Source organism: Lutra lutra, chromosome 4 (assembly GCF_902655055.1).
Source record: "Lutra lutra chromosome 4, mLutLut1.2, whole genome shotgun sequence".
In the NCBI taxonomy this organism is placed as follows: domain Eukaryota; kingdom Metazoa; phylum Chordata; class Mammalia; order Carnivora; family Mustelidae; genus Lutra; species Lutra lutra.
The window spans coordinates 143,939,367-143,964,286 of NC_062281.1; the positions used below are offsets into that span (position 1 = coordinate 143,939,367).

The following is a 24,920-nucleotide window of genomic DNA, read 5'->3' on the forward strand; positions in this document are numbered from 1 at the left end:
TGCACTTTGGAAAGCCATTGACCTGTTTCTTATTAAGATAAGCGCACAATTATCATATAACCTAGAAGTGAAGGAGGCTAATTCAACGGATTAGAGACCACATATGTATCTGTTCAGTTACTGTCTAAATTTAATTTAGAGGTGAAAGACCTAACATTTTATATTACTTTTCCTTTTTCTTTGGAGGGTGGGATAAGGGAAAGGGATTGTTAAATAAAGAACATTTATTGAATACTACATTTTCAATATAAATGACAGTCTTGATTTAAAACAAATAGCATTTCAGACACCTTGGAGCAACAGTTGAAAATTCAGATGGTTTAAATATCGGATATTTAAAGCATTGATCTGTATAAAACCCAGAGTAATGTAAAACAAACATTTGTGTCATCCTTCCTATTCTCTTAAATCTTCCCCCCTCCCCACCCCTTAGCATATATCACCATAGGACATTATTCTAATTATTGTCTCATTTTCTTGTTTTCAGCTATCCTCTCCAACTAGGAACCTCCCCTGTCTTGTTTCACTGCTGTATTTACAGTGCAGAATAGTGCCTGGCACATAATTTGGTACTCAACAAATATTCGTTGTATTCATTTGTCTAACCTAAGGAGAGAGGATGACTTCCTGAAGAGTTGCAGAGGAAACCACAATGCAAATAAACAAACAAAAACCCACAGCAGCCAAAATACTTGACTATAAGAAAATGGAAAAAAAATTTTTTTAAAAGATTTTATTTATGTATTTGATAGACAGAGATCACAAGTAGGCAGAGAGGCAGGCATAGAGGAGGAAGCAGGCTCCCCGCGGGGCAGAGAACCCGATGTGGGGCTCCATCCCAGGACCCTGAGATCATGACCTGAGCCGAAGGCAGAGGCTTAACCCACTGAGCCACCCAGGCACCCTGGAAAAAATTTTTTTAAAGATTTTATTTATTTATCTATTTATTTGAGAGAGAGAGAGAGAGAGCACGAGCGAGGAGGAGAGGGAGAAGCAGGTTCCTCGCTGCCCCATACCTGAGATCATGACCTGAGCTGAAGGCAGATGCTTTAATTCCAGGCGCCCCTTTAAATTTTATTTTAAGTAGCCTCTACACCCAATGTGGGGTTCTAACTCACAACCCCAAGATCAAGAGTTGCATGCTTTACCAACTGAGCCAGTCAGGTGCCCCAAATATGTGAATCATTTTAAAATGATATCATTTGGGGCACCTGGGTGGCTCAGTTGGCTAAGTGTCTGCCTTTGACTCAGGTCATGATCCTGAGGTTCTGGGAGTGAATCCTGAGACAGGCTCCCTCTCCCTCTGCCCCGCTCTCATGTGCTCTCTCTCTCTCTCACTCACTCTTAAAAAAATAATAATAATGTTCATTGTTGCAGAACCCTACAATGTGTGCATTTTTCAGGGTAGTAAAAATTTTTGGAAAATTTCTGGAAACTGACTTGCCAATATGTATCTATGAATCAGGACTCTAAAAATATGCAGTGCATTTTACTCAATAATTCCATTTCTGTAAGTCTCTCCTAAGAAATTGTCTAAATAGTATATATTTAATTATTATTTGTTTGCATGAAGAAATTTATTAGTTATAAAGACTTTTGTAGTACCATGGAAAATGCTCATAAATTAAAATAAATCTAAGGAACAACTTATAAAATTACGTGCACACCATGATTATACTTAAATTAAAAATATACCTAGTGGGGCACCTGGGTGGCTCAGTGGGTTAAAGCCTCTGCCTTCGGCTCAGGTCATAATCTCGGGGGTTTTGGGATCTAGCCCCACATTGGGCTCTCTGCTCAGCAGGGAGCCTGCTTCCCCCTCTCTCTCTGCCTGCCTCTCTGCCTACTTGTGATCTCTGTCTGTCAAATAAATAAATTAAATTTAAAAAATATATACCTAGTAAAAAAAACTGGAAGAAAATATATAATATGATAAACTATATATTAGGATTGCAAAATTACAGTGATTTTTATCTCTCTTCTCTAGTTTCCAAGTCCTTGTAATTGAACTTCATGATCTGTACAAGGTATTTTAGTTTTGTTCAGTTCAACTTTTTGAGGCAAACCTTACTGTTTGAATTTATTTCCCCATTGTAATCTAATCTTTTCCAGAGAAGCAGACTGGTGAGCAAACACTTTTTTGATGAAGATTTACGTGGGAAACCCATGTGTATGATTGCCGGTTGGATGGGGTTGTTTTTTGAGAATTTCCCTGATAAGAGCTTTCTGCTTCATTGCATTTAGTTTAGTTCAATTTATTTATTTATTTATTTAAAAGATTTTATTTATTTATTTGACAGACAGAGATCACAAGTAGGCAGAGAGGCAGGCAAAGAGAGGAGGGAAAGCAGGCTCCCTGCTGAGCAAAGAGCCTGACGCGGGGCTCAATCCAGGACCCTGGGATCATGACCTGAGCCACAGGCAGAGGCTTAACCCACTGAGCCACCCAGGCACCCCAGTTTAGTTCAATTTAGATGAATAGTTGTAGTAGGCTTGCAGGTCTTTTTTTTTTTTTTTTTTAAGATTTTATTTATTTATTTGACAGGCAGAGATCACAAGTAGGCAGAGAGACAGGCAGAGAGAGGAGGGGAAGCAGGCTCCCCACAGAGCAGAGATCTGGATGCGGCTCCATCCCAGGATGCTAGGATCATGACCTGAGCTGAAGGCAGAGGCTTTAACTCACTGAGCCACCCTGGTGCCCCAAGGCTTGCAGGTTTTACAGTATACGTTACATATCAGAAGGAAATATGGGTAGTTCTCCTTTTCTACTGTCTCTCTCTCTCTCGTATGTTCCTTTTAGGGTGACTTTCCAATTTTTTTCTATTCTCAAACAAAATTGAATTCCTTATCCAATTTAGTTGGTGTTGTTCTTAGTCGACTTGTCAACTAATTTGAACAATTTTGGTCACGTGAGGCTCTTCCTTCTGCCTCAGCTCCCACATCTAAATGAGTTACCACGCAGTTTATTCTACCTCTTCAGGCTTTGGACACTTTCATGTTTATCCCTCCCTAGTCCACTGCTTTAAATATTGATGTTATCGCTTGTAGCCTCCAGCTCTACAATGCTATGGACATTAATCTTGTCTTCCAATCCGTCGTCCACCTTATTTTTACATTAGTGGTTCTCAACAGGGGTGGTTTCTGTCCCCCAGGGAACATTTGGCAATGTCTGAGGACATTTTTGATTGTCATAACTGGGCCAGGAGGTGGGTGGGGGGCTGAGGGGCGTGGAGGAGAAGCGATGGGGATTGCTACTGGCATCTAGTGGTTAGAGGAGAGAGATGCTGCTAGAATTCCTGCAATACACAGTAAGCATCCCACAACAAAGAATTTTCTGGCCCCAAATGTCAATAGTACTGAGGCTGAGAAACTCTGCCCTAGGACCATTCTTGTAAAATTAAAACCTGCTTAAATACCTCACGAACAAATGGTGTCTTTCAGATAAGGTTTGTGCATAACTCTCATCTTTTCCTCAGCCATATCTCATGTGTGTGTTACTATGTAAATAAATATGCCATGATCCCCGCCTGGGCTCCTGTGATTTATCTGCTGCTTGTAGTTTCTTTTCTTCCTGATTTGTCAAGGGTAGGTTGGGTAATTCTCCTCTATGACCAGTTTTAGCAGAGCATGAATCACACTGAACACTCACCTGTTATTCCACTCCAATGTGAGCATCAGAGATCAGGAACTGGGTCTCTTTTCCCAGAATCTTCAGCTCTTAGTGCAATGCCCAGTATAGGGAAATACACTCAACCAAGGCCCTCTGTCCTTTTCCCATTTATATAGCAGTCAGATTCATTCTTGGGTACAATAGGGGTCATTGCTGCTGTCCTGGCTTTCCTTGATCTTTATTCTTTGCCTTCCCTGAAATGTGGCTCTTTCATATTTCCGTGTCTATTCATCCACTCCCAATTTGTTCTTCAAGGCTCAGATCAATAAAGATCATTTACCAAGCCCACCACGTGTGCCAGGCCTGCATTATCTTTGTTTGCCTTCAGCATAGTCCCCAAAAGGAAGATATCCCAATTTAACAGGTGAAGAATATGATGGAAGAGCCCTGAGTGGCAGGTGAGGCAGCACATGCACGCAAACACCCATGAGTGGAGGCAACTGGGCCACGACCCTCCCTGCTTGATTCTTCCGTCTTCTCTGAATTCTTCTACATCCTTCCAGAAGGCTTTCTCTTTGGAGATCTCTTAGACTGTCCTTCAACTTTTAAGAGTAAGCTGTAAATTGTTTAGGGTATCTCAGGTGGCTAATGGTGGTAGCCAGACCTAAATTCCAGAACTCTAGAATCAAATGCTCTCTTCTCACCAGGTACCACACCAGCGCTTCTTGCTTAGTATCAGGTTAAGTAGCAGGAACCTACTCCAAGTTACCGCAAGCCCTCCAGTAGGATTAATGAAATCAGGGCCGGTGGTACAGCCTCAGTCCACAGTGACCTGAGCTGTAGAAGCCTGACCATGCCCAGAAGGATTTTCAAGGGGAAGGCACTGGAGTGTTTCAAGCTCAAGAGCAGAACAGATTCGAACTTTTAAAAGCTCACTGTGAAAAATCAGTTAGACACTGGAGTGATGCAGAGCCTGGATTTGAGAGGTGCTTGTGGTCCTTCAGGTGAGAGATGAGGGGAGCTTGAATCATGTTGTTGAAATAGAGAAACAAAAGGACTGGAGATACCTTGGAAGTAAAATTGTCAGGATTTGGCTGTAGACTTTCTACAAGGATAGGAGTCCTGGCTGCAGTGTGACTTGAAGATACGTAAGACTCAATTTGTTTTCTCATGGATAAAATGCGGATAATATCTACTATGAGAGATTATTAGTAAAAAAAAAAAAAAGAAAAGCGCCTAATTCATTAGGTATCAACAAATGTTAGCTAAGTTTTTTTTTTTTTTTTTTTTTTAAATTTAAAAGAGCTCTTTACGGAATGCGTTGGATCTGCAGTAACTTGTCTTTTTCAGATAAGATTTATTTGCTTTGAAGTTGCTGGTAGTCAAGTGCCACACAGCTCACCTCTTACTCTATCCTGACAACGGGCAGACGACTGTGATAAGGGCATCGCACCCCAAACTTAGGAAGGATAAACCTGTAGCCAAAACCTGACAATTTTACTGTCTGCCTTGGCACAACTCTCGTTCCTAGACTGGTGTCTCCAGAAGGCGCGGTTAAGCAGCGAATGAAGAATGGGGGCATGAGCGAAACTAGATGGGGACCGGGCGAGAAGACTGGAGGCGCAGGGACCACTTGCGCCGCGGAGCCTACGCCTACCTTGCGGCCTCCGCCCACTCTTTCCTGGGCTGTCGCTCGTGACGTTACGAGGAGGCGGAGCCCGCTTTGACCTGGGAGGTGGAGGCAGCGGCGGGGCGGGGCGGGGCGGGGCGGAGGCAGCGGCGGGGCGGGGCGGAAGCAGCGGCGGGGCGGGGCGGGGCGGGGCGGAGGCAGCGGCGGGGCGGGGCGGGAACGTCGCGGAGCGCAGGCCGCGGCGGCGGCGGAGTAGCTAGCAGCCGCAGAGAGCGCGGGCCTGCGCCGCAGCCCTGGTGGCGGCTCCCGCGCCCCCTCCTCAGCCCCCTGGCGCGCGCACGCCAGGGCCCTGCGGGGCTGGCTGCTGGGCGAGTAGGCAGTGGGACCTGCGCCGTGACCCGGAGCACTCCCCCACCCCAGCCTAGGCGCACACGGAAGTGGTGAGTGTCGCGGAGGGGAGGTGGAGAACCCTGTGGCGGCTGCGGACGGCCGGGCGAGGGGCGCAGAGCCGGCGCTGGCGGGCGACGCGGCCGCCGCTCTCTGCCCTCGGCGAGCCACGCACCCCCGGCCACTCAGCAAGCGCGGAGCTGGACCCGGGGCCTGGGAGGTCTGGGGCGTGTGGGTGCGGGCGGGGAGCGGGGGATTTCCAGCCGAGCTGAGCCGGCGGGTGGCTGGGAGGTTGGGGGGCGGGGGCCCCAGGCCGGGAAGGGGGGGGGGAGGTTAAGGCTCGCCGCCCCCTCCCCCAGAGCACACACCAAGTTTTCATAAACAAGCCTGGAACGCGCTGACATCCTGTTTATACCACCCAGCGATACAGGCGCGGGCTTGAGGTCTGACGTCCCTCGCCCTTGCACCGAGAACTTGACCGCCAGCTCTCTGGCAGAACTGTCGTGGGGCGGGGGAGTGGGGGGCGGGAGGAGGTTTTCTGGCCTCCGTACGGAGGCCGAGGGTCGTCGTCGTTTTCCTCCTTTGCCATCCCAGCCAGGGAAAGTTTCTGGGCTTTGGGGCCATGTTTAGGGCTAGAAAAGTGTCTTCTGTGGAATCAGGAAACGCCCCCTCCCCTTTTACGTTCTTTTGGGACCCTGGCCCTAGGCAGCCAGCGAGATGGGCTAGAGAGGACGCGGTCCTGAGCGAAGAGGGCCAGGGAAGAGGAACAGTGAGAGAGAGCCCCGGGGAAGCGCGAATTCTACTGTAGTGGGACTGATTAACTGAAACTGGGGCTGCTCTCTGGCCTGCTGTCTTACTCCTCACCCATTCCACGAGTGGTCGCCAAGCTTCAAAGGGAGACGTCGCTTTAGCCGGGCTAGTAAACACCCCTCTCAAGTCACACCCCAAGGTTCCAGGGATATGGGCTCCTTGGATGTCTCTTTACCAAGGAACTTTTTTAGGGAGACTAGATAAAAGGTGTGATTATTGCAGGTGTTCTCATTTTTTTCAAAAAACTGTGTATTTTCTATGAATTCTTGTGTGTCCGTTGGGAAGAGGACCCTGCCACTTTTTCTAATACGTAGCTGTGAGCGGTCTGTCTTCTGCCCGCGTTGAATATATGCTATTAACTTTTTTTCCCCTTTTTTCTTTTTACGAGCCATAGGTTTTTCTCTCATGGCAGTAGTTCACAGCGGTGTGTAATTGTCATTGCTTTTAGGAGAAACACATTAAAAACCTTATATAGTTAAGTGATGAGTAGAATGCAGACAATTAGATGTGATCATGGAGTCTTTGTTGGCAAATTTTTAAGAAAAGGATTCAAATCATGGGCATATACACAGTGCAAAATTTTTTTTTAAGATTAGCATTTTACATTGATTAAATGTTTTTTCCTCCCTTTCCAAAACCCCATTTTGTGCTGTTTCTCGCTTTTGTTTTTGGTGACTCTGGTATTTTTTAAGACCAGGGAGTCCTTACTGAAGGATCAGTGTGTTCTTTTGTACTTTGTGGTGAAGGTTAATGGAGACCATGATGGTACTAGACATTTGGGGTACAGCATACTGTGTATTATGGAGAAAAATGTCTATGTATATAGGTCCAGATCATGTTTAAAGGCATAAGTAATCATACTGAGAGATTGTGGACATTTATGAATAGGAATAATCACAACCTCTTCTTAATTCTATATATCATATTAACTAAGCTCTTTTACTGTATCTTAATTTCTCTAAATAGCTGCAAAAATTATTTTTAAATCTGAGGATTGCAGTGTGAGATGACACACTCCACACTGATTCCCAGTTCCACTATATACTAATTACAACCGTTGGGAAATGATAGAGGGTAAATAAATTATACATATATAGATAAAAATAATTCAGACTTTTCCCAAAATATAATTTATATAACTACATTTCAATTTGCTATAATTTAAGCAGTCTTGTATCAGTTTGGTTAATGCTGTACTTTGATTATCTTTCTAGTCTTTTGGTATCCACCCTTTACAGATTAAGGTATTAAGGTGAATTAGGCTGCAGAATTTTTGCAACTCAGGCGTTTGTTTAAAAGCTGTAAAAATAAAGAATCTTGAGGGTAGAGTTGCTTTTGCAGGAACAGAGACTCGGATTAAATGGCATGAAGAAACTTAAACTGAGTGCTTTTAAGTCAAGATTGTTAGGTCTGCCAGTTTAGATTCTGGGTTCACAAACACTAGTGGTTTCAACTGCAGGCCACAAATTGTAGTGATGTTTCAAAGTTATCATTCAGTTTCTTCTGAATAGCTTTAGGTCATGCATATATTAGGACAGAAACCCAGCTGAAGCAAGTATTGAGAACGTGTAGGTTTATATTCACTTTTATAGGAGGAACCCTGATCTATTACTATTAGAAAAGACCAAGATCTGTGTTTTCTAACTCCTCTGATAAGTGTTTTTTTCCCTACATACACACATATTTTATATATTTTCCTTATGTATTTCCTTATTATATTCTAATGAGATAATATGCCTTTAGAAAATATATCCTCTGAGATGTGAATATTTGTACAAGGAAATTTTTCTTGTTCATTTCCACATTTTGAAAAATTGTTTCAAGTGAATGGGGAATTGATTAATTGACTCAGTGTCCCTGAACAAGCAACATCTGATGCTTTGTGATTTCTTGTGGCTCGGTGGTATATGGAGCCTTGTCATAGAATAGAGATGCCAAAAAGAACCTCTTGGATTCTTTTATTTATTAATTTTTTTTTTTTTTATTTTTTTCAGCATAACAGTATTCATTATTTTTGCTCTTGGATTCTTTTAGACCAGTATTTCTCAACTGGGTATGATTTTGTGCTCAAAGAGATATTTGCAGTTTCTGGAGACATTTTTGGTTATTATAACTTAGGGGGTGGAGTGGGGTGGGAGGAGGCAGTGTTCCTGGCATCCAGTGGGTAGAGGCCAAGGATATTGCTAGACATCCTAGGATGCATGGGGCAGCCCCATACAACAAAGAATAGCCTGGCTCAAAAGTCAGTAGCACTGGGGTTGAAAAATTCTGTTTTGGAATGCCAGGTGGGGAACAAGAAGATATGGGGATCTGTCATAGTAAATAGCTTTCCTTCGGTTCCCAGTTTTCCTCATCTGTAGAATGGAAATCAGAGTATTCACCATTTCAGAAAGTTGTTGGGGAAAATCAGGTAAATAACACATGGTAACTGACGTGCCACACAAATTACAATTGTTATGGAAACATATTTTATTTTTTTTATTTTTATTTTTTTTTTAAGATTTTATTTATTTATTTGACAGAGAGAGATCACAAGTAGATGGAGAGGCAGGCAGAGAGAGAGAGAGAGAGGGAAGCAAGCTCCCTGCTGAGCAGAGAGCCCGATGTGGGACTCGATCCCAGGACCCTGAGGTCATGACCTGAGCCGAAGGCAGCGGCTTAACCCACTGAGCCACCCAGGCGCCCCTGGAAACATATTTTAAATAAATTGTTAGATATACCAGTAGTTGAGGAGTAAAGAGGTTAAGGTTATTGAGTGAAAAGATTGGATGGTTTGGTGTTACTGATTTCTTTGTTATTAATTTTTTTTGGGTAAAGGACTTAATATAGTTTTCTTATTAGAACATAAACTTTTCAGCTCTGCAGGTTTTTTGAACGTAAGAATAGTTTTCTTAGCATAACAGGAGGGAACACTCCTGGTAAATTCAGGAAATTGAGGAAAGTAAGGGAGAAAAGTCATCCATGGTTTACTCCCTTTCCCATTTAAAGACTTACAATTTTCTTTTCTGTAAGAGTCCTTAAAATTGGAAGAAGAACTAATGATGGAAAAAGGGGGAGCAGCTGGTGACCAGAGAAGGTACTATCCGTTTCTATGCCCTTCATTTTCTGTTTTTTTTTCATAATTACCATGGACAGGTAAACTACATTATGGGAGACATGAGAGAAATTTGTTCACTGTTTTTGTACTCTGTGGGCTAACCTCCAAGCCGTGTTCTCATTCGGCATGTTGTTTCCTTTCTGCTTCTTGTTCTCCCCTGTACTCGGCTAGGTGTGCCACTGTTGCTTCCTGTCTTGAGAACCCGGTGGTAACATGGAGTTTTAAACAGCTGCCATGTTGAAGTGACCGGGTTTCAGGGGCAGGAAACTACCTCCTGTGAGTATTCTTCCTTCTGAAGTGCACCAGTTTTTTTGGCAACAAGAAAGCATAAAACATTAAGTTCGTTTCCATGATATATTTACTTCTGAGGTTTTATGATCTTTGATTCTTAGCAGCTGGCAGTGGGCTCAAATTTTTCCTTGGTGCTCTGTGAATAAATTGCCCAGTCCCTAGGCAAGACCTGCTTTAGAGGAAAAATGAAAATTTCTTTAAGTCTACTCTAGCCAAAAGACAGAGCTGGTCTTTGTTAGGATATTTTTAATCTGTGGTAACCCAGTTTACTTTACAGTAATATTCACTCAACACTTTGTTCATTCCTTTATTCATTCCGTAAATACTTGTTGAGCCCCTGCTATGAATCTCAGGGTGTGAATAAACTGAACAAAACATGTAAAAATCCTTGTCTTTGTAGAGTTTACAGTCTAGTGGAAGAACCTTGAAGCTGTTCATTCAGGGTTTCTCAGTTGTAGATTTTACACATACAAAAAAGTAAGTCCTACTTTGGGAATGTAGAATGTTTCCTAGGAACCTTCATGGCACACCTTTCCTCCGTTTTTTTTTTTTTTTTTTTTATGTTACAGATTAATTAGCTCTGTATAAGCAAACATCTCTGCAGTACCTACTGATTTCTGGTAGATGAATAAGACAGTTTATATGGAAATAAGCCTGTTGTATATAACTGTCACACAATGTGGGCGATGCTGTAATAGAGGTTGGAATTAAGAGTGCTTGGACCCCTGAGGAAAGCTAAACCTAGCTTGAAGCCCTGGCCACTGCTTTTTTGAAGAGGTTTCACTAGAGTTGGGCCTTGAGGAGTGAGTAGTTCTCCTCTTGTCTAGGGATGGGAAGGGAATCTAGGCAGAGATGGAACATGCAGAGGCGGCCAGGTATGTGGTGTGGGTGACAAACTTGGAGGCAGCCACTGTGATTAGAGCAGAATAGGGGGAGGCAGCAGAAGGAGGTGAGGCTGGACATGTAGGATGGGGCCAGATTGTGAAGACTGAGGCTGTCCTCAAGTCTTTGAGCAGTGTGAGGTCAGGGGCAGTGGTCTGTGTTGAATGAATGGGGAGAGATTCGTAATTCTTGAGCTCAAGCATATAACATTAGCAAATGAAACAACTGTGAAACGCTGAAAGGATCCGCTTCAATCCAATATTACCTTTTCCTCCCTGTCACAGAAAATATTTCTTACTTATCCACCCCTAATCAACTCTCCAGAAGACTGCTAGGAGGCAGGAAATGTTTTGAGCCACAAGAGACGTCATGGAATCCATATGTGCTTTCCCGATAGTAGAGAAAAACCTACTTTGATTTGCTTGTAATTTATAAAGAGTTTCTTGACAGCCTATTTAACTGGTGTTCAAGTCAGTGGGAGATTAACTACAAACGTAAGAGACAGGAGTTATTAAGAGGATGACTCCAAGAAGGTACATTCTCTGAGACAGGCAGTGTTAATTTTTATCTTGGAAGTGAGTGAGAAGCAGAATGAAAAGCAGAACCATAACTCAAAAAGTGAAACAGTCTGGGTGATGCCATTTAGTGGAGGGGCAAATGCCATTGTAAATACCCTAGTTACCGTCACAACACAGGATGGTAATTGGTGTTGCTAATGATGACCAAGCCATTAAGAAGAGGCTGGGCTGTGGAGCATACACTGCAAAGGGCAGGATAGATTGGTCTCTAGCAGAACAGGGCAACTCTGGTGGTTGGGCTTTGGGGAGGTACGCAAGTGGTGGGCGAGGATGGAGTCAGAAGCTGCTGTCACGATTGCAATAGGACAAGCTCAAAGAAGAGGTTTTCTTCAGAATGAGAAGCCAGTGAGGAATCTTTGCTCACGAGAGGTGCTTTAACTCTTCAGGGAAAGAGTTACTTAGGAATAACTTGAACCCAGCTGGGAAAGGCTAAATCAGTCTCAATTTACCACACCTCGAGATGGAAAATGGAGTTACTGTGTTTTCGCCTTGTTTTTTGTAATCTGTGTTTTTGGTGGCTCAGGAGCCAGTCTGCTTGTTTTGATCCTAGCAGTGATAATGTGGGCAACTTAAGCTTGTTTCCTTATCAATAAAATGGAAGTAAAGAGGTTTCCTACCTGTAAGATTGTTTTGAGGATTGAGTGACTATGCCTGAAGATTTTGGAATGGTGCCAGGCGCATGGCGTAAGCTAAACATGTGTTAGCTTTATTTTTTAATTTTTATTTATTTTTTATTGGTGAATATACTTCGGGCTGAAAGCAAAGAGCTCAGATTGTATTCAGGATGCTTTAAGATGGTAGGGAAGGGGGACCTATTAAATACAAAACAGTAGCTGAAACAGTCTGTATTAAGAAAGACTTCAATTAGAAATGGTTAAATCAAAAAAGTTTAGGCACTTAAAGTAGGCAGTTTCTCAAATCTAGAGTTTATTATGTAGACAGCACTAAAGGTGATACATTAGGTTCTGCTGTATTTTTAAGGAAAAATGAGAAACAAAGCTGCCTTTAGTTTAACTTAAAAGGTCACGCAAGGTATATAATTCAGTAGGAATGTATTAGACTTTCTGGGAAAGTCAATATAAAGGTTCTGTGTTGCTCTCACTGATTGAGTTTACTTAGGAAGTGGCAGAAACACAGGCATACCCATTTTAAAATGGTGTCTTCAGAGTTGTGTGACACTAAAAATCTTGTAAGTCAGATGATGTGTTAGGGAGTTTTGCTGTTTAAGCAATTAGAAGAGTTTGAAGGAACTCTGAAATATATATTCGGTTTCTCCTGAATGCTGTTTTATCAGTTTCTATTTCCATATATGTGCTTTCCAAAAGCAAAGTTTACCCAAAATATAAATGGTACAAAAAGTTGGCCCTTCCTCCTAATCATATTTTATTTTATTATTTATTTTTTTTTAAGATTTTATTTATTTATTTGACAGACAGAGATCACAAGTAGGCAGAGAGGCAGGCAGAGAGAGAGGAAGGGAAGCAGGCTCCCTGCTGAGGTGGGGGGGCTTGATTCCAGGACCCTGGGATTATGACCTGAGCCGAAGGCAGAGGCTTTAACCCACTGAGCCACCCAGGCGCCCCTCTCCTAATCATATTCATATTTTAAATAGGCATTTAGTTCCTTCTCAATGTTGTATTTGTATTCTCAAGAACAGTTGCCACATAGTTGGAGTAGAGCTTGATCTTTTCATTCCATGTTCTTGGATGGCAAAGAAATTAGCTGTATCTTCCCATTTGAGGAGGATAAAGACAGTAAAACAACCTACTTTGTATTTGTGGAAGAGAAGTCTAGCTCAAATGATGAATAGGTTGACCTGTAGGTATTTAAAAAATAAATTTAGGTTTATCATTTTCAGGTGTATTGGGTAATTCCGACAAGTTTGAATGTATATATGAGGTAGAAATAGTTAAGAACAATTTGTAATTAATGCAACTCTTGTTTTTAATAGTGATTTAAAGGGCCTCCAGCTATTAGAACTGACAACAGTTCATTCAATTAAGCACAATTATGTCTGCAGACTTATTTGCACTGTTAATTTGCTCAAGCTGTAGGAAGGCTGTAATTCATAGCATTTTTTTTTTCAATTAGTAGAATTTAAAATCTTTTATTTATGGTGAGAGAAAAAGCAAAGTAAAAAAATAAGGAGAAAACAATCTGTCAAATGTATGTTTTCCCAGTAAAAAATTCTGTTATTAAACAAGATCTCACACAGGGAGGCAGACAGATGTGATTTATATAATAAAGAGATGCAATGGATCTTTTACCGTATACCTGCAAACTCATTTTAGGGCTAATTCATCTAACATCTAAGAAGTTAGATGCATAATGCCTAAATTTAATATTCTGGCTGTTTTTTGTTTGTTGTTTGTTGTTTGTTTTTTTCAGTTAAAGCCATTCTGTAAAACTAGGTAGGTCTCCTAATAACCATATATTGGTTGTGTAATTGGAAAAATCATTTGATATATGGTGGTATCCCCAAAGAATCCCATCATTTTACTTGGTTAGAATGACCATTCACTCAAGTTGGTTAGAAGTGGGAGGGGGAGGTCAGAGAAAACCAACTGGCCGGAATGTAAGTTGTAAGCCCACTTGATGTGGATTTAGGAAGTTGGCCACTAGAGATGCACAAACTGGCTGAAATTAAAAATGCTTTTAGGTTTTCATGTTTATTCCTTTATTTAATAATTACCTGTAAACCATGTATTATGTGAGAGGAAGACCTGATTCCTGCCCTCAGGAAGCTTCCTTGCTAGTGGAAAACACAATAATTCAACAATTATACAGCTATTTGTTATAATTATGCTAAGTACCAGGAGACATGTCTTAGTTTTTTATAGAGGTTGAAAGCAGTACAAAGCGGGGGGGGGGGGGGTGTCTCTGTGGTATATATTTTTTGAAAGGAAGGGGAGGGTTTTTTTTCCAAAGGAAACAGCATGTGCAAAGGACCTGGGGTGGAACCAACACTGCAGCTGGAACAGAGGATAAGGATTCAGGCTGCTGAGGCAGACAGGAACCTGATTAGGCAGGGCCTTGTGAGCCATATTATTTTGAGCCTTATAATATAAAAGGGGAAATTGAAGGATTTAAAACAGGGCAGTGACATGATGGGACTTAAGTCATTGTATGAAAAAAAAAAAAAAAAGGATCCTCTCCTCACTTGCTGCTCCCCTTGGAGCCCCTCTCTCCTCTCTCTGCCCACTCTCTGCCTAATGCCTTGAAAGCCTTCACTTTCTCCCACTCACTCATTCTTTAATTCTTTGCAACCTGCCACCTCCACACTCTTGAGCCTTCTTTGAGGTCACTGGTGACCTTCTTGCTGTCACACTTTGACCCTTTTTTTTCTGCTCTTGTTATCTAAGATGTATGATGCTGTTAAACACCCTCTCCCTGAAAGATACCCCACAGCCGCATTGCTGTCTGGCTTCTGAAACATAGTACCTGTCTCCTTCCGTTCTGTGTCTTTGCTCTCTTCTCTGCCTCTCATCTCTCCCTTTCCCCTAGTGAAGACTTCCCCAAGCTGCTGTGAATGGCAAGAGTCATTTTGTTCCTAAAACCGTGCAGATGACTTGCTTTCATTGAACTCCGGTTGTGGAGCAGCTTCAGGCATGATTCAAAGCACTTGGGATGCTTTAGAAAACAAAAGGCAAGGCCTTTCCTTAAAGAGCCTGCCTTCTAAGATGTCACACCGGTCCATAAATAAGATAATTTCTGGTGGTGATAAGTGCAATAAAGAAAATAAGGTAATGGGTAGAGAATGCTGAAGTGGATGGGAGAGGGGCTTCCTCCTGGACAGGGACATGAGAGTTCAGGCCTGAATAATGAGTAGGAGCCAGGCCACATGGGGATCTAGAAGGAGAGTGTACAAGGCAGGGAGAGTGGCAGATGCCCAAGCCCCATGGAGGGTGGTCTTTCCATTTCCTGCTGGGCCCCCTTAACTGACTTTCTTATTGACACCTCCCATTTAACTGCTTCAAAATTGGTATCTCTCTTTCTGACCCCACCATACCAATGGAAGATTTCTCTGTTCCTCTTAATACCATCTCTCTTCACCACCCTCAAAACCTCTTAGATCAGCAGTCAGAGAACTTTTTCCGCGAAGGGAAAGACAGTAAATATTTTCAGCTTTGAGGGCCAGGCCGCCTCTGTTACAACTATACAATGTTTTTGGAGAACTAAAGCAAATGTAGACAATATATAAACCAATGAGTGTGGCTGTGTTCTGATTTTATGTATGGACCCTGAAATTTGAATTTTCACATGTCACAAAATATTATTTTTGTCTCAACTACTTAAAAATATAAAAATTTGTACAGCTAAGAAGCTGTACAAGTGATATAGGAAATAGGAGGACAAGTGAAAATAGGAGACAGACGGGATTTGGTGTGTGGGCCAAAGTTTGCTGACCCCTGCCTTAGACTCATCCTGACTCCTCCCCTTCCCTTCTCCCCACCCACAGACTGCAGTCTGCCCAGCGCTCTCAGTGCTCCCTCCCAGTATTTACACCTTTGCCTGCTCACCAGTCCCTGCCTCTGACCCAGCTTTCTTTTACCAGCATGATCCCAGCAATCTCTAACATAGTCTCCCTGCCTCCAGCCCTTTCCCTCCAGTCTGTCCTCCACACAGACATTGAATAGTCTTGCAACTGGATTCAGGTCATAGAATTGTCCTGACCATAAGCCTTCGTCAGTCCCAATTGCCTACAGAAAATTGTCTAAACTCCACCTTAGTGTGGCATTCAGGGCTCCTCATGGTAAGACCTCAACTTTTCAGTTGCTTCTCCCATTTTTCCCCTTCTGCACTGTGCCAAAATAGATTATTTACTGTTTTGCATTCAGGTTTTAAACATTTCTTCTATTTTTCTGCATTCTTCTTCTTTTCTAATGGACTTGGCCCATGTCTTGTGCTCTTCACCATTTGTCAAAATTCTCTACCTTTCAAGGTCCTTTCAAATGTTCCTGATCCCACCCACCCCCAACAAGAGATACACACACACACACACACACACACACACACACACACACGTGTAGTGCTCCGGTGGTATGCAATCCTCTTTTGTAGGGCATCACGTTTGGCTTTATGCCTTAGTTCTTTAGTAAGCTGGCTCTCTCTGTACAGTCCCAAGGCCCTTGAGGCCAGGAACGATCTCATTCACTATAATATCGCCTTTCACAGTGGGCACATGGGTCTTTATTGAATGAATGCTAAGTCCTGTGTAGATATATACAATTTGTAGACATTCTCAATGAGAATGTTTTGCTGATGGGGATTTGGTCAGATTAAATCCTTGAGTCTTATATAAAGAGGTACACTTTTGTGAAAGATCTGGTGTTTTGGAAGACTTTGGTTGTATTCTTGGTCCTGTCACTAACTTAGTAAATAAGTTCAGGCAAATTACTAATGTTCCTCTTCAGGAATTGATATGTTTCCTTTTATAAAAAAGAGAAAAGAGTGCACTTTAATTAATAACATTTCCTTGCCAGAAAGCTCAGGCCCAAGTTATTTGCTGCTTTTAGGTTGCTGTCCATTTTTCTGGGCAGACAATATAGTCTCCCTGCCTCAGTCTTCCACCAGATCGTATGTCACATGTATTAAGTCCTTGCTCTAATGAATGGTTCTGTTGTATGTCTCTTTTATATTCATATAGGTAGCCTTAACTCTTTGGGTGATAGAAATGTAAATAGTAAATACTAGCCCCTTAGTTTACCCATCCCTGAGGTGACACCAAGATGGTAGGAGAGGTAAGTATCTCAGAAGAAATAGGTAAACGGGGCAATATGGGAAACAGGACATGGGTTTGGAGAAAAGGAGAAAAGCGTTTTATAAGTGTCTTGTGATCTCTTGGTTACATATGCTCGGGATGGGTTATGTCTCCCAGGTCTGTGGTGTGTAGCACATCTTTGCAAGTAGGAAGGAGAGAGAGCATGAGACTCAAGATTAGTAAACTTTCATGGGTCAGCTATTGTAGGTGCTTTGTGTTTGGTATTTAATCCTTTAACAGCCAGGGAGTTAGATCATGACAGCATCATTTTCCAGATGAGCAAACAAAGCTAGTAAATGGCAGACCTGAAATTCAGATTTGAAGCTCTCTGGCATTAAAAACAAAAACATCCTATCTACTCTTTCTCCCCTACCCCCAGCTTTACTGAGGTATAACTGGAAAACGCTTCTCTCAGAGAACCCTTTTCTACTGTCTTGTCTCTTGCCTCTTTGTTTTTTTGTTTATTTGTTTGCTGACATTGGCTTTTAAACTATGCTACTTGGGTCTATCCTGTTTTATGGAGTAATACTTCTGAAGCAATTTTTGGTTCTCTGAGACATGCCTCGTGCACCGGTATTGTATTTGGTGTTGTTAGATGGCTAGGTAATAAAGAGGATCTGAAAGGACTGGTTTTTGTTGGGGGGATGGGGTGAAACAGGTGACCGGGTTCATTTAGCGGTCCTAAACATTTAGAGTTCAGTACTTTCTTATGAAATATTTTTGACAGTGTAAATCAAACTTGGTTTACTGATGCGTTTTATTACCTGGTTGTTAGATAACATGTCCCATGTTCACAGTGTTTGGATCTGAGTATACCAGATGTGTTGTGAAAAGCAGCCTGGACTTGGAACCAGGAAGAACTGGGTCTAAGGCTGTCCTCTGCCACTTGCTGGCTTTGTGACTGTGGGCTCATAATTGGTCAGTTTTTCTCAGCTGTAAGGTGGATTTAATAGTGCCTATCACAAAGGTGGTTTTGTGAGGGTTAAATGAGGTAGAACATAGGGAATAGCTTCAGACAGTGCCTGGGATTCAGCAGCGTTCAATAAGTGTTACCCACTCCTACCTCAGATACTGAAAATTGCGAGGGAATCTGTAAATGATTACGTAATGTTTAGATGTTTGTAAGTGGGAACTTTATTGATATTACTCAAGTTATGCACTTCTGATGCAGGAAACCCCCGTATGCAAATGGCTGGCTTCCTATTGCTACAAAAGCACCAGTATAACATAGTGGCTCAGACTTCCAAATCTGGAACCAGGGTCTGTGGGTTTGAATTCTGCTTTATTATACTAGCTGAGTGATCCTGGGCAACTTAGTCGATCTCTGTGTCGTGGTTTCCTCCTCTGTAAGATGAGGATAATAGTGGCACGTACTTTTTAGGTCGTGAGGATTGCATGAGCACGCATGGGTGTGCATGTGTGTGTACATGCGCCGGCACCCCGTCAGGGCTTGTCACTACTGTTCTTTATGATCCCTCCTGTCTTCGCCTCATTGTGTAGACAGCCCATAAGTCCCTGGAAATTCCTTGGAATTCCCTCTCATATCTCTTACCAGGAGGATCCTAATACATCCTATACATTACAAATCTGCCTTGTCCCTTTATCTTCCATCCCTTCTCAGTGATTTCATTTTAATTCAGGCTGTCCTTTTCTCACATACACTCAGCAGTCTTCTTCCTTGTACGTTTCTTATCTAGACACTTAAAAAATCTGGTTTTGTTTTATGTGGAAGCTAAACATTTTCTGACAATGAATGATAAACCCAGCTATGCGTTAAGGGTACTTTTATGCCAAAGAAGAGGAAAGCTATGTAGTTTCATGCAAGTAAAAAAAATATGTAAACTACTTTTTTGTGTATTGAATGCTTACTCTGTGCCCAACATTCAGATCAGTACAGGGAGGCTAAGAATGATTGAATAACATGTTTAAAGGCATCCATTTTTTAAGTGGAGGCACCTGGATTTGATCAAAGTGAGGCCTACCTGGCTCTTGGTCTCAAAGTTCCCGAGATTAGTTTTCTTAAAGCCCTCAGGCACCTCCTCACCACTCCATCTGCATTAACCTACGCTCTGCTTACCCTTAAGTTCCAGCTTTTAAAATGACCAGATCACTCACAGTTCTCTTTGGCTGCGTTAATGTTTTCTGCTCACTTTGCAGGGCCCATGTATATTGTTTCAGATACGTTAAGTGTTAAATTGGTCTTTTGTGTGTTGGCTTGGAAACCTAACCACATAAATGTGTTGTGTTGGGGAAGAATGGGCTTTAAATTTCAGATAACGAGCTGGGAATGAATTTTTAAAAAGGCAAAACCTTCCATAAACTAGAGAGTACCAGTGTATTCGTTTGAGTATATTACCTACAGTGATACACTTGAAAGGCTTATATGTCATGCCTGAATTATGCACATTCTGGAATTTATATACGTTATTGCACTTATTCGCTTAGCTCTCTGTTCTCATCTGTGGCTGACCTTTGTATCCACCACAACCGTGGTGTTTGGCACATACTAGGAACCCTATGAAGAGACCTATTTAGTCCTCTTTAAAAAAAATCAATGGTTTTTTATACTTTTCTGTATGCTTGATATAGTTCAATTAAAAAAAAATCAATGCATTAAGGTTCAGGCAACAGTTGAAAGAGGAATATTGCCACACAGTTACCAATCAGATGAAAATACTGCTTATGCTAGGCTGAATTGAGACATTTAAAGGTCTTTGGGAGCCAGACACTTAAGAGAATGTTGCTTTGATAATTGGGAGGCAAGGAAAGCAGTCAAACCAGTTCTTCCTCAACTTGGAGTCTTGTTTACTTTTCTCAGGTTAGAAGTGATAGCTCGGACGGTTTTAAGTAATTGTGGAGACAGGTCTGCCATGAATCCCAGCATACTGGGTTCTAAGTTTAGAGACATTTTCTAGTTGGTGTTGTTTAAAGGTTAGTAGCACACAATGATCAGAAAATCTTATTATAAGAGTTGGAAGAAATAGGAGTCACCCAGGGATACTTCCCCAGTTTTATAACAGAGAAAACCAAGAATCAGAACATTCATATGACTTGCCCAAGACCTCTGCGGGCCACCATTTTGTGTATTTTTAAAAATACAGCCTCAGGGCACCTGGGTGGCACAGTCGGTTGAGCGTCGACTGTTGATCTCATCTCAGGTCTTGATCTGAGGGGCATGAGGTCAAGCTCTGCGTTGGACCCTGTACAGAGCATAGAACCTACTTAAAACAACAACATAAAAACAGCCTTGTGCTGGATTTGTGATTGAGTTATAAAATTATACAGAAGGTATTTACATGTAGAACTTAAGAAACTAAATGCCCATTTGTTGAAATAGTTGGGAGAAGCTTAAGATGTATTTGTAGGTAGAAGATTTAGTGATTAAGAGAAATTTGGATTATGTAGGATCCAGCCATTTGACACTGGACATTGTAAAGGGCAGTGTCTTGCAGGAGAAGAGAGAAAGGTGCTCTCTTTGGCTCTTGCCTCACTGAAAGTTCCAGAGGTTAGGGACCAAGTCTCTCTTGATTATCCTTTAGTTCTAGTTCAGCCCTGTGCCTTCTGTCGAGCAGATGGTCAGTAAGTATTATTGAACACATAAATGCTAATCATAAGATGCTGACTATGGGTTTGGGTTGTGAAAGGCCTATCTGATATTTTGACGGCATTTCTTTTTTATGTTGTTCCTTTTATCAGGAGAGAAGACCCTTTACAAAGCATCCCCAGCCTGTTAGACCTTAATGGGGGTAACAGTTAATACTAGAACAGCAAAAAGCAAAGTGTTGAGAGCTCATTACAGATAAAAAGGAGCTCTCCTGTATAACTTAAATTTGAGACTTAAGGCAGCCAAGATTCTGAGAGGGGAAGTGATTGTGAGCTAGACCCAAGCCCTGCACTCTCCCACTGGGCCCCAGGGCTGCACTTGACTGTTGTTGACTGGTTTGAGGGAACAGCATAGCCTGTAATGCCCCGCGCCCCGTCTCCCCCCACCGCCGTTGCATTCTGCTCAAGTCTGGCTGCTCCTCTGTTGCCATCTGGCTCCACAGAGCCTCCTGGAGGCTTGGTCTTTATGTCTGCTGCCTTCTGGTCACAGTCAAGGCCTTCCTTGATCACATAACTGGGTCAGAGTGACAGCTCTCACCATATTTTTGCTGTGGGAGTGAAGCCTCAGGAAGTAATTGAGTCAAGGTATTTTTAACCTACCGAGCCACCCAGGTGCCCCGAGTCAAGGTATTTTTGGCTGAAACCTGGTATGTCAAAGTAAGGTAGTCTGCTCACCTTGACTCGGGCCTCTGAGGAGAGAAAAAATTTTAAACCCCTTCTGACCTTTTCCTTAAATCATTAAAAAGCTACAGCCTACAAATTAAAAAATAATTGTAACCATTTGATTTTATACAAGAAAGATACATATTCTATGGAGTCTTTTCTGATCTGTATCATGTTTAGTTTCTATAGATAGTAGGCACTTGCATTTTTAGTTGTTTCTCTAAAGAGTTATATTGGAATTTCAGATAAATTTTCCAGTCTGTGTTCAACAAGTATAGTTTCATACAGAATACATTTAGCCATTCTTTTGTTTACTTTCAGAGAAGTTAGGATTTAGCCTGATATTGGTGCTTCCTAGGCAATCATTTGAAACTTGCTGTACCTCCTGGAGTCTTCTTTTAAAATTTTATTTTTAACGGCGCTCATATGAACCAGGAGGCATATCCTTCAGTAGCTGGAGGATAATCCCGTGGAAGAGAGAGGCTTTATTATTTTGTGTTTACCAGGTGTGTTGCAGTGAACTTTTGAAAACTCTTCCAAGTAAAATAGGGTCTTCTTTTTTTCCCCTCCTTAATGATTAAACTACTGGCTGCTAGTCTGTCATGACAAAGATACCCAAAAGCAATTTCAGAGGATGGATCTTTTACTGATTAGTGGTTATAAAGATTTCACATGGATAGTATTCTCGGTGTTCTGAAGTTATTTTATCGGTCAGCTCTGTTTCCGTGAAGTCAGCCAGGCTAGTTATCTCTGCAGAGACTTGTGACAACAAGCTTGTAGCTGCATTCCCTGGGGAGCATAGTATGCTTTCAAGATCTTTGCTTCAGGCACCTCCATGCAGCCTACTGCTGTGGGCCTTTCAGATTCTCCATGTGAAATCGGTTTGATTTTAACTCATAGCGTGATAGCTGTTTAGTAGTCTCTGCATAAGTCAAAGTCCGCAGAGCTAGCACCGTGCTCACCACATTAATTTCTTTTCTCTTTATTTGCTCCTTTCTTCATGCCTCCTTGTTCATATGAGCACCGTTATACCTAAGCACTCCTGTCATTTTTTAAATTAGATTTGTATTTGATAAAATTAAACTGTGTCAGTAATTAGTGAAAACCAAACCACGAGAACCTGTAGTTAATGAAGCATTGGGTTGAAGACGTGGTAAAGGGTCAAGTTCTTTAAGCACAGATGAGAGATCTTAACTGTATATTATCTTTCTGTTCTTTGACTTTGGTGTTAGTGTGTTCCATCAAAACCCTCTGTTTCAGGTCATAACCTAGGCAGTCTTTTCTATGTTATACTTCAGGTAATTTAGAAACATTTATACTTCTAACTCAGTCTGTTTCTGTATAAACCTTTTATGCTTTGTGTGTTTCTCCTATGTATAATCTAGTGTAGATTTAGTGATTTTTAAAAAATTATTTTTTCTTCATACATGCAATAGCATTCTGGACTAACATAGTGATATATTTACCAACTTGAATTTAAATTTGAAATTGTACTCACAAAATCATGGAATTGTGTACTACTGTTCTACTAAAGGTATGTGATACCGCAGATACAATTCCAAAATGGAGCTGTGGAGAGAAAATTCTTATTCAAGGACCTATGGCTCAACATGATTGCCTTTCTTTTGGATTTCTGTGTTCTCTCCTGGTGAGTTAAACCAAAAAACCCAAGATATTGGGGTTTATTTGCCCCTGTACCTAGAGCCTCTTAAGAGGAGGAGGGGGGTAGAATCTGTGAACTTCAGTGATAATCAAGGCATGATCCCTTCATTAGGAGTCCTTGTTTCTCTAATTGGTCTCATTTCTTGCCACAGTAAGGTTTTCTCCAAGTAGCTTGAAGGAGAACAACTGCCTGCCCCAAGATGGTATTCTTTCAGCTTTCATTCATCAAATCTCCCAGAAGATCTCTTGAGTCAGCCTTTTGATCTCATAGGTAGATAGTGGTTGGTCAGGCCTGGGTCATGGAGGGGGTGGTCAGGCAGGACATGGAACTGTAGTCTTAACACCAAGTGGGAAGAGAGGCTTCTAGACAGATAAAGATAATGTCTACCATAACATCTTGAGCTGGCAGTTCAAAAAAAAATTTTTTTGTTTTTAATTGTGGTGAAATATACAACATAAAATTTACCATCTTAGCCATTTTAAAGTTACAGTTCAAAAGTATTAAGTACATTCATACTGTTTTGCAACTTGTCTCCAGAACTCTCTTTGTTTTGCAAAACTGAAAATATATTCCCAATTAAATGCACCCCCCCCATCCTCCTCCCTCTATCCCCTGGCTACCACCATTCTACTTTCTGTCTCTGTGAATGTGACTATTCTGGGTACCTCATGTGAGTGGAATCCCACTGTAGAGGTGGAAGATTTTTCCTTTCTTGCAGGTTCTTCAGCTGGTCTAATAATTAAATTGACATCGGATCAACAGGGGAAAAACAAATTTAATTTTATACATGTGGAAGTTCATAAAAAAATGAGACTAAAGGAAGTGACCAAAACAGGCAGCTTTTTATACCTTAAACAACAAATTTGTGAAGAAGTGGCAAGACAAAGAGTCTGGGCTTGGGGTAGTAAATTAATGTAGAAGTAACAAGTTATGTTTCTCTACCCCTTCTCTACCCCGAATTTCCTATTTCTAGCAGTAAGGATGCTTTCTGTCCTGTAGGTACAAGGTGGATACCCTTCACATGGGCAATTTATTTCCTGTTATCAGGGGGACAGAGGAGGGTCAGAGTGTCCTTGTACTGGCCATTTCTTAAGTAACTTTAATTCGAAATAATCCATATGCCAGAGTGGCATTGTAGGGTGGCCTGCCTGAAACTCCTTCAGTGTAGTATTTATCCTTTTGTGGTTGACTGATTTCACTTAGCATAGTGTCCTCAGGAGTCATCCATGTTGTAGCATGTGCCAGACTTTCCTTCCTTAAAACTGAATCCGTATGCCATTGAATGTACCTGCCACATTTTGTGTATCCATTCATCTGTCGACCGACACTTGTGTTGCCTTATGCCTTTTGGCTGTTATAAATAACCCTATGAATATGGACAGATAACCTCTTTGAGACCCTGGTTTCAGCTGCTTTGTGACTTGGCACTTTTTAGACAACTCTGACTCAAACAGGACCAAAACTAAGTTAATCTTTCCCCTTAAAAATTGCCCTTCATTTTAACCTCTTTCTCTTACCAACTTCACTGGTCGGCTAAGCCTGATCCTGGGGCTTTTTCGACTCCTTGCTCATGGACTGTTAGTCACTAAGCTTTACCAGTTTTTACTTTTAAACATCCTTTTAGTCCAGTGTTTCCCTGAGTATGTTTGTTCTGAAGGTGTCCTGTGAATAAAGGATTTCGTGGTCAGGTTGAGTTTGGGAATTGTGTGTTGCTTAGTTTATCCTCTTCTTGGAGAACCAGAATGTCTGTTAACAGACTGAAGTCTTGGGAAGTCTCACAGTAAAGAAACTATTAGATGTTGTTCAGTCAGCTCTTTTCCGGCCATACTTGATCATGGAGCCACTGTTTGACTTAACACACTGATACGGACTGGAGTGAGAAGTGCAGCTATCCTCTCCTTGCTTTTCTCTCCCTTTTCTCTCTTGCTTGGACTGGAGCCCAAAC

General features: G+C 41.8%; 1 protein-coding gene across 1 annotated transcript in view; it reads left to right on the plus strand.

Moving 5' to 3' along the window:
* The first annotated feature begins 5,445 nt into the window (after positions 1-5,445).
* JAK1 (Janus kinase 1) overlaps positions 5,446-24,920 on the plus strand; it is a 124,653-nt gene continuing 105,178 nt past the window's right edge. Inside the window, exon 1 of the mRNA XM_047726295.1 lies at positions 5,446-5,680. The gene's annotated coding sequence lies outside the window, so the exon portion shown is untranslated. The remainder of the gene's footprint in view (positions 5,681-24,920) is intronic.